Source organism: Protopterus annectens, chromosome 12.part0 (assembly GCF_019279795.1).
Source record: "Protopterus annectens isolate FY-2018-M chromosome 12.part0, PAN1.0, whole genome shotgun sequence".
Classification (NCBI taxonomy): domain Eukaryota; kingdom Metazoa; phylum Chordata; order Ceratodontiformes; family Protopteridae; genus Protopterus; species Protopterus annectens.
Genome location: NC_056746.1, coordinates 1,466,559,789 through 1,466,569,788, shown reverse-complemented (window position 1 = coordinate 1,466,569,788; position 10,000 = coordinate 1,466,559,789). Strand labels below are relative to the sequence as shown.

General features: G+C 35.6%; 1 protein-coding gene across 1 annotated transcript in view; it reads left to right on the top strand.

The window, feature by feature from the left end:
* LOC122817250 (carbonic anhydrase-related protein 10) overlaps positions 1-10,000 on the top strand; it is a 50,154-nt gene that overhangs the window by 817 nt on the left and 39,337 nt on the right. The gene's annotated exons all lie outside the window — the stretch shown is intronic.

Genomic DNA, 10,000 nt, shown 5'->3' with positions numbered 1-10,000 from the left:
ATGAATATGCATCCACTTTTTTAGGTCCTGTTTGAAGGAAGATGGTGAATCATACTGCTTTATCTGCAAGGGGAAATTATTTCAAAGGTGAAAGAGATGCTGGGTAATGAATCTCTGTCTCCATGTTGTGTTATTGATCTTCTGAAGCAGGTTTAGATCTCTTGTACTGATATTTGTGGAATGTTTGATTTGTGAAGGTACACGTGATCCTGAACTATGGAGTCTCATTTCTCAAAAGTAAGGGTGCTTATCTGTGTAGCTTATAAGACTCAGAAAAGAGGGGTAGTGCTTCTAGTCTTTTCTGGTAGCTGAATGATTTTAAGCCTCTGCTCCTCTTTGTTAGGGACCTGTGAGGTCTTTAAAACTCTTTAATATGCCTGGTGAGGTGCAGCACAAAGGGAATGTTATATTCTATAACTGGTCTGATTGTGTCAAATACAAGGTGACAGAAACCTCTTTAGATCCAGATGATATTCTGTTTGAAATCAACTGTTCCAGGTAGAATGACCTCATGACAGCTTCTTACATGGTGATCTGGGTTGGTATACTTCACAACAAACTGAGTAGGAAAAGAGGAATCTTCCACTGGTTCAGCTTGGCCTTTTTAAAGGAGTTTTATCCAGTATAGCTTAATGCCACCCTTTCCATCTATATTGTAACACTTCAGATGAAACATAATGTTGCTTATAAATGTATCTGCAGAATGAATAACAATTGTCCTTAGCTCCAAGACAAATACAATCATCATTTTCAGCTTATTGCCAATGAGGATCCCATGGACTAACCTGCTTGGGTGGTAACCACGAAGCAAGTAAAGATGCACAAAGCTGTTAAGTGTCCCAGTTTAACTGACAAATCGATAAGTTGCCTATCCTTCTGATCTGCATAGAACCAGTCCTAAATCTGATTCTGCACCATTTTTTCTGCCTACAAACTGTGATTAACATATTAGATTGACTTATTGTAGATCTCAGTAAAAAAAAAAAAAAAAAAGAATCACCAATCTGTATATTGCCTCAGGGCTAGTTTCAGAATAATATAATAATCAAATATTGGGGGCTGCCCTTTTGGTGGTCCTGTGAATACATTTTTATCTCATTAGGATGTTATTTATTTTTCCAGTGTGATGGAAAGCTGGATAGACATCCCATGCCTGGAAATGCAGTTTGTTGGTGACAAAAAGTACCCATTAAAAAGGCAAATAAAAACCGCACTACAGCTTGTTTAAAACTACACTGTTAAGTGCACTCCCCCCCTACTACACACACACACACAACTATTGGCTGCTGTTGTTTTCAAATACTTATGTTTGTGCAGTTTCTGACTCCTACTCTGGCAGTGTTTTTAGCCTTATATCCTTAAATCACTGTACACCTGGGAATTGTATAAACTCTGGATCCAGCATGCTGCATTCACTGTGATTACAGCTACCTTGACTTTTACTTTCATTTTACTACTAAATTACTATTATTTATTTATTTATTGACATAGGTAAACCATAGGCAAAGTTCTATATAAATACTCCATTACACAAGTTTGGAACAAACTTCCTATAGGTATACGTTCCATCATCCACCCAGCACACTTTAAAGAAAAACTCAAATTTTACTTGCTTAACTCAAAACTTTGTCATTGTCAGGCACCGACTTAAGCACCCCACCGTAAACTACCTTTCTTCCTCCCTCCTCTGTCATATAAGTACTCCATTATCTTTAGGATTTGTACTTTTGTTATCTAATCAGTTCTGTAGAGTAAAACTCCTCTTATAAAAAAAAATATATATATATGCATGGATTTCTGTATCTACCTTTTATTTAAATGTTTTTTTTAAAACTGAATCAGATGTTAAAATACATTTTTTTCTTTATTTTGTATAATGTTCATATTTTGGATGTTAAAAATTGAATTTTTCTGTAATTTGTTCATGTATTGGAGCTTTTCTCTTCGGGTCTCCACTGAAAATGGGCCACAAACCCGGTTAACAAATGCTATAAATAAATAAATAAATAAACAAGTAGGGTCTTAATAAATGACTGTGACAAAAGGAAATATTGGCAATGTGGGAAAAGGGAAATTCTGTGGTCAATTTTAAAATGGAATTTATTTATTCACTTATGTTTTCTCTTTGTTAATTGGTATACTCCAACTGAACAAAAAGTATTTTTTAGTAGATGTCCAGGAAGAAAAAACGCAGAAAACTGCAATACAGTTGACCATTACCAAAACTTAGATTGCATAGCAGCAGTGAAACATTAATGATAGTAGGTACATATATCGGCATAATTTGTCTGTAAAGTTAAATTAACTATTGAGATATACTATAACACATATATGGAGGCGCAGATGTGTAGATAATGTCATGAAAATAAGCATGGAAAGAGGAAGAATAGAAGTGAGGGAGATGAGGATGGTAGAGTAAAAAGTTGGGATGAACCAGAAATAAGTTGATCAACCCAGAGTGAAGCAAGAGCAGGTATGGGGAGCAGATGAGTAAGTAGCAAGACATTGGTATGAGTCAGAGATAAGGCGATCAACACGCAGCAAAGCAGAAGTTGGTTGGGGAAGCACTAGTTGTGAGAAGATTTGTATTTAGAGAGATGTTGGGTCTTTGGGAAGAAATTTTTGAGGTATAAAATAAGGCAGTTCTAGATGGATTGTAATTTAAATACAAAAATGTGTTAATATTTTAAAAAGATTTATCAATAGACTGATATTATACATATACAACAAAATCTATTGACCCCAACTGCCAAAGGTGTCCCAAAGCGGTACAGCAAAGTAGAAAATTCTTCAAGGTACACCACCATGAGCTTGCACTGCGTCACAGTGATAAAAGCACTCTTTATTTGAAGAAAAACAATAAAAATGTTAAAAAAACACGAAATTCTCAGCTGAGATAAGCACTTTCAGCTTCTTAAGCCTTCTTCAGATCATAAATAACAAGTGCTGGGTAAAAACATATGTAGGAACAACCAAATAGTATGAACCAACTGAGAAAAAGACACAAAACCACACGACTGAAAATAAGGAACACGCCTTTTACTGCAAGACACTCAGTAAAAATCACAGTTAGCGCTATCGTAAGGTACACAGACCATACTTCATCATACAATGTAGGCTAAATCACATTAGACATTTATATACAAGACCACACCCCCACAGTCATTAATTAATAAAGTACCACTAATGTATGAACAAGTCTGAAAAATACTATAACTTTGATAAAATCATGAAAAGGCTTTCATACTAAACTAAAAAATTATATATATAAAAAAATACATAACATTATCACAAATATATATGTATATACATATATGAATACATAAAAAGTCATTAATATAAATACTGTATAACAATAAAATGAGTTACATAAATCCACATCATATATAAGAGATATAAAATATATATATATATATATATGTATATATATATAGATAGATAAGAAAAAATATATATATATATATATATATATATATATATATATATATATATATATATATATATATATAAAATTATATATTATCTATCCAACACCCTAAGCTTTAATTTACTACTGATGGAAATAGCATCATTTAAGCCAGGGGGAACATGAGCATTAAGGAAAACTTGCCACCAAACGTCTTTATCTTCCAACCACAATTTCCAAGGGCCCCCTCGATCCCTCTGCTTAATCTGCTGCAACACTTCAAATTTAAAATTGTGGTCAGGAATTTTTTTAATATGCCTATATAAGGCATTCCTCTCATCACACCGACGGACCTCATACAAATGTTCATATATACGTTGGCTCAATTTCCGTTGGGTCTTCCCAACATAAAAGCCTGAACATGAGGAGCACAATGCAGCATATACTACTCCATGTGTGTGACAGCTGAATTTTCCTTTAATAATAATCTCCCTACTACTTATCCTAACCTTAGTAGTAGGTAGAATATACCTACACTGACTACACATACCACAGCATGACATTTTACCCAGTGACTTGGACTCCTTATTCTGTTCCAGCATGTTTTTTATATTCCTGCCTCTCCTAAACACAAACTCAGGGCACTCCCCAAGGAAAGACCCCATACCAGGATCACTTCTTAAGATGGTCCAATTTTTACTAACTATATGTTGTATGGTGTAACTATCACTCGAAAAGGTGGATACAAAGGGGCACGAGACACCCCCCTGTTTATCACAACCCGACCTGACAGACAGACCTCCCACCTCAGACACAGAGGGCCTCTCATGATCATCAAAATTGATCTCAGCCTCAGCTCTAGTCAGACATGCCCCTAAATTCATAACATTCTCATGTGGGTTCGTCAAAATTGTTTTATAAACTCCTTTTAAACGTTTATCCACAACCTCCTTTCTGATGTTATTGATTAACCCTGTAGGATAAGCCCTGTCCATAAACATTTTACACATACGGTCACATTCCTCAAGGAAATCCACATAAGAAGAGACCATCCGGGCTGCTCTAACCAGTTGACCCTTGATAATACCACACTTAATGTGAAAGGGATGGTTACTATTAAAATGTAATATACTATTTGAATAAGTTGGTTTCCTGAAAATATTTGATTTAAAAAAAAAATCCTCAGCAAAACATACAAGTATGATATCTGTACTGAATCCACATTATGTATAAATTTCAGAAACGCAGTACTACCATTAATATAACTGATAAATTCAACTATGTCATTTTCAGGGCCATTCCATGCAATAAATAGGCCATCCAGGTATCTTAAATACAAAACCACATTGACAAAAAAAGATGAAGGAAACAAATAATGTTTCTCCCACTAGGCCATGACAAGATTAGCAAATAGGGGGCCACAGGGAGAACCCATGGCTACCCCTAAAAGCTGTTTAAAATAATGTCCCTCAAAGTAGATGAAATTATTCCTCAATACTATTGCCATCAGTTGCCTATAGGTGTTATTAGTATCCTGAGGTAACCCAAATTCTTCATACAAAAACTCTGAAAACCAATCGAGGCCTTGGTCCTGAGGAATACAACTGTAAAGATCCCTGATATCAATAGTCAGGAATATGAGGTTATGGTCCACCATATCCAAACTGTTACACCTTTCCAAAAAGTGCCATGAATCTCGACATACATGTGGGATGGACCCCCCTCTCCAACCCATTGTGGACTCCTCTTGGTCCAAAACTAGCTATATAGCTAAATATATGGACCATAAACTGAAAGAAAGGGTTAGGTCCATCCCACATGTATGTCAAAATACTTTAAATATTGTTTCCTTCCAATTACTGGTGCAGCCTGTTGGAGTGCTTTTACCAAGCCTTCAGCCAATCTTGCTTCTTCTAGAATATCTACACTCCACCACGGAATTTCTAAAGTTCACTATGAATTACTCCAAAAAGGAAATAGAATTTCTAGATGTCTGCTTACGACTTGACATAGAAGTTGGTTTAAGCACTACCATTCACAGACAAAACACTTGGAAGAATCATTACCTCCACTGAAGTAATATGCATCCTAAACACATCTTCAAGAATATCATGGAGAACCAGGTCACTCATATTTCCAGACTGTGTACAGAAGAACATGATTTTGATCAAGAATGTCAACATCTTTATCAGCATTTGCAAGACAGATGTTATCGAGATATAGATCCTGGGGCAAGAATGAAGACTGGAATAGTAAGAGGCACTAAAGGACTCCCATATTTTTACAAGCAGACATATGGTGAGGTCAATGAAGCCATTAATCATGAATCTCAGTGACTAAACTGTCTTCTTACTTACAGTACTGATAACAAAGGGATTTGTGAAATAGTAAACAGATTTTGGCCTGTCCTAACTGAGGATGATAAGATTAAGGATATAGTAGGCAAACAGCCTAGGTTTGTGTTCAAGAACAAGAAGAACATCAAAAGGTTAATTTGTAATAAAGATGGTCTCCCTAAAAAGAAAAGTGTCCTACACCAGGGCATGCACAGATGTGGAAGGTGTAAAGCTTGTCCTTTTATTGACACTAAAAAAGGGTCTATATTAGAAGATCAAATGTTTAGGTGATCGAACACCTAAACATTGATCTTCTAATATCAAAAGCAAAAAACGGCGAATGGCCGATATAACGCAGGGAAATATTTCCCTTGGCTGGTCGCTGGAGTTTGCTATTTCCCTACTGTTGAGTGATCTCAGAGTTGGTATATTTAGTTAGGGGGGTGGGGGACACAGCCCTCCATTTCAGGGGTGTGGGGGGCAAAGCGCCCCACTTAATTTAGATGTAAAGTAATGTTTTTTTTGTTGTAGCCGAGGGACGTGTTTCCCTGGGATGTTCGACATTGTGAGGTTCGATATTAGAAGATCGATGTTTAGGTGTTCGATCACCTAAACAGTCAGTCTTCTAATATAGGCCCACTAAAAAAAACTTTACACATCTGAAAACATCCAAAGAATTTACAGTAAAAGCAGTAGCCACCTGTAATACCAAACATCTGGTTTACTTAGCAACTTGTGGGAAATGCCCAGGTTTTTATATAGGCAAAACAGATCAGAAATTTATGGAAAGGATACTACACCATCTAAGAGACATCAGACATAAAGACATGACAAATGTGTTAGCAAACCGCATTGTACATAATCCCAACTATGCATTTACATTTAAAGCTTTAGAAACTATATCAACTAATCTTAGAGGTGAAGACATACAAAACCTCACAGAAATTTGTGAAATAGGTTGGATTACCAATCTGCAACCGACCACCAGGTCTTAATATTATGATCGCATTGAAACCAGTTTTAAAGAATAGATGCTTAACTGTTAATTGACCTGATATCATTCTTTTAAGCTAAGTTGCATTAAGCAAGTGAGAACTTACGTATGATATGTGAGTTGAGGGGACCTGTGCTCCTCTCTGATTGGATAGAGTTTTATATTCAGGAGAACATAGAGATGGGAAGGAGTTTCAGTACCAATCCAATATTAGCTTATATTGGTTCATTTTTATACCTGCATAGTTTTGAGATTGTTTGTTTGGACTGTCCAAGCCAGTATACACACACACACACACATATATATATATATATATATATATATATATATATATATATATATATATATATATATATATATATATATATACATATATATATATATATATATATATATATATATATATATATATATATATATATATATGTATATGTATATGTATATATATATATATATATATATATATATATATATATATATATATATATGGGTCTACTTGAGTTGACCGAGACGCCACTTCGCGGACACGCAGAAGACCGAGACCAAACGACCAAAACCGAAGGTGATCGACAAGGTGAAATCCCGACAGCCGAAAGATCGACATCGGTAAGTGTGCGATAGTGAGGGATTTAGGGTTAGGGAGCGGACAGGTAAGTGTGCGATAGTGAGGGATTTAGGGTTAGGGTGCGGGAAAGGTGAGTGTGCGGTAGTGTCGGACTTAGGGTTCGGGTAAGGTAAGTGTGTGATAGTGACGGAGTGTAGTTTACGGGCGGGTTAAGTGAGTTAGGGTTAGGGTACAGGTAGGGTGAGTGTGCGATAGTGACGGGCTTTATGTTTTAGGGTGGGTTAAGTGAGTTAGGGTTAGGGTGCAGGTAGGGTAAGTGTGCGATAGTGATGGACTTTAGGTTTAGGGGTGGGTTAAGTGAGTTAGGGTTAGGGTGCGGGTAGGGTAAGTGTGCGGTAGTGTCGGACCTTAGGGTTAGGGTTTGGGCTAAGGTTAGTGGATATGTAATTGTGTGTAATGTGTAGTTTACGTTTTGTGTGTCGGTGTAATGGTGTTCGGTTTTGTGAGTTGTCGGTATTGTGTGTTTTCGGTTGTTTGGTCTCGGTGTTTTGCGTGTCGGCGAACTGGCATTTCGGTCAACTAAAGTAGACCCATATATATATATATATATATATATATATATATATATATATATATATATATATAATCCCCCCTTCCCTTCCCCCCCCCTTGCTCCCCTTCTTCTTGTTCACTAAGGGATTCCACCCTCGTATTCTGAGGGGTGGAACTAATTAGTAGCCTCTCATCAACAGGATTTATCTGGGAATTTTAGTGTCCAGTGGGTTGTGTTTCTATTAGTACATCCTCTGGCTGTGACTAGAGGATGGGGCTTGGTAACAATAAAACAATAAAAATAAAAATAAATAAAAGATATAGTTGCATCCTGTCAAGATAAACTTACAATTACCATATGGACAGTCATTGCAATGGCCGTACCTCCTTATTGGAGTGTACGGTAAACTTGACACAATAGGAGTTACCCTAAGTGCGTCCTTTTCTGCCAATATTTTGGATGTTTTCCATTGAACTAAAAAATTATATGCAGAGAACCAGGATGAGAACATTTTGTAAGGTTTTTGTTCCTCATGTGAAGCAATGAGGAAACTTTGCTTGATTGGGCTTTTTTTTCCTCTGTTCACTAGGAAGCTTTTGTTAATAGACAGCATAGATGAACAGGAATAATAAAAATAAAAATATTAAAATTAAGTTAAAGTTGTAAAACCACTTCATTAGTTAACATTGTCTGTTTTTCACAGCAGGTTATTAATGGAAAAGTTCTTGTGAACAATGAAGAAATAGCAGTGTTTACAAGATTGGCTGAAGGCTTGGTAAAAACACTCTAATAGGCTGCACCTGTGATTGGAAGGAAACAATATTTAAAGTATTTGATTGGTACATATACACTACAGGGTGTTAACCTTCTCTGAATGCGAGATGTAAAGAACAGAGAGTGCATGTACTTGATTAAGGACACTGCAACAGCAGCAAAGGATTTTGATTGGAAGCTAGATCTTGTGCAGAGTTTGTTTCTGACCAAGGACTAAGAGTTAAGATGTGCACTGCTGATAGGATAAAAAATGCTTTTAAGCCACTGGATTGGCTGCAACACAGTATATATGTTTTTACCCAGCACTTATTTATGTTCTGAAGAAGGCTTAAGAAGCCAACAATGCTTTTCTCAGCTGGGAATTTCATGTATTTTTAACATTTTTATTGTTTTTCTTCAAATAGGGAGTACTTTTATTGCTGTGACACAGTGCAAGCTCATGGTGGTATACCTTGAAGACTTTCTTATGATATTATACATATATGTCGCAATGTTACTAAACAGTTAGAAATAAAAGCTTAGGATGTGACATATAATATGGAAGAAGCAAAAGCAGAGCGGAAGAAATGTGGGAGACATTAGTGTTAGCTACTCAGAACAGATTTGTAATGTTAGATGTTGAATGTCGTACGGAAAAAAACAGAGAAGGATGGAGAAAGGTAAGATTGGACCACTCTACAGGTCGAAGGGTGAAAGGAAATGGAAACTATAACTTATAAAAATAAGAAAGAGAGGAAACTTTGGTATCATTTCATTGAATGTTCAGTGCACTGTTAATGAATGATGGGAAAAAGCAGAAGCATTCATCATTTGTTTATTAGAATTTAAAATTTAAAGGGGAAAAGTTTTAGTTGTGGAAAAAAAGTATTATGTAGTTTTTGGATGAAATTATTTCATGAGAAACAGTAATATGTATTAATGAAGAAATTAAAATATTAGACCATGCTGTGGTTAAAGTTGGGAGAATTTCTGGTATAATTAATAAAGAATGCCCTTTGAGAGTTATTTTTATATAAGTTTTATACATACAATAAAGAAAGAAGTTATTTGAAGAAATTAAGCCATCTACATTTGTAAACATGGATATAATTATAATAGGCAATATTAATTATAATATAAGGAAAGAGAATAAAATACCACAAGATGTTCTAATATGTAAGGAAGTTAAGGCGTGAGGGGATTTATAAGTAGGTAAGGAAAGAGACAAAGCTGATAGCTGAATTTGCTCATCGTTTGTATATTTGGGTGAGGGTAGAAGATAATGATGAGTTTATTAAAGAAGGAAACAGAATAAAGAATTTAACATGGTATAGAATTAAGAAGGACATTTTCAGTCAAGGAAATCATAAAATAGTCATTCTGTTTTATAATA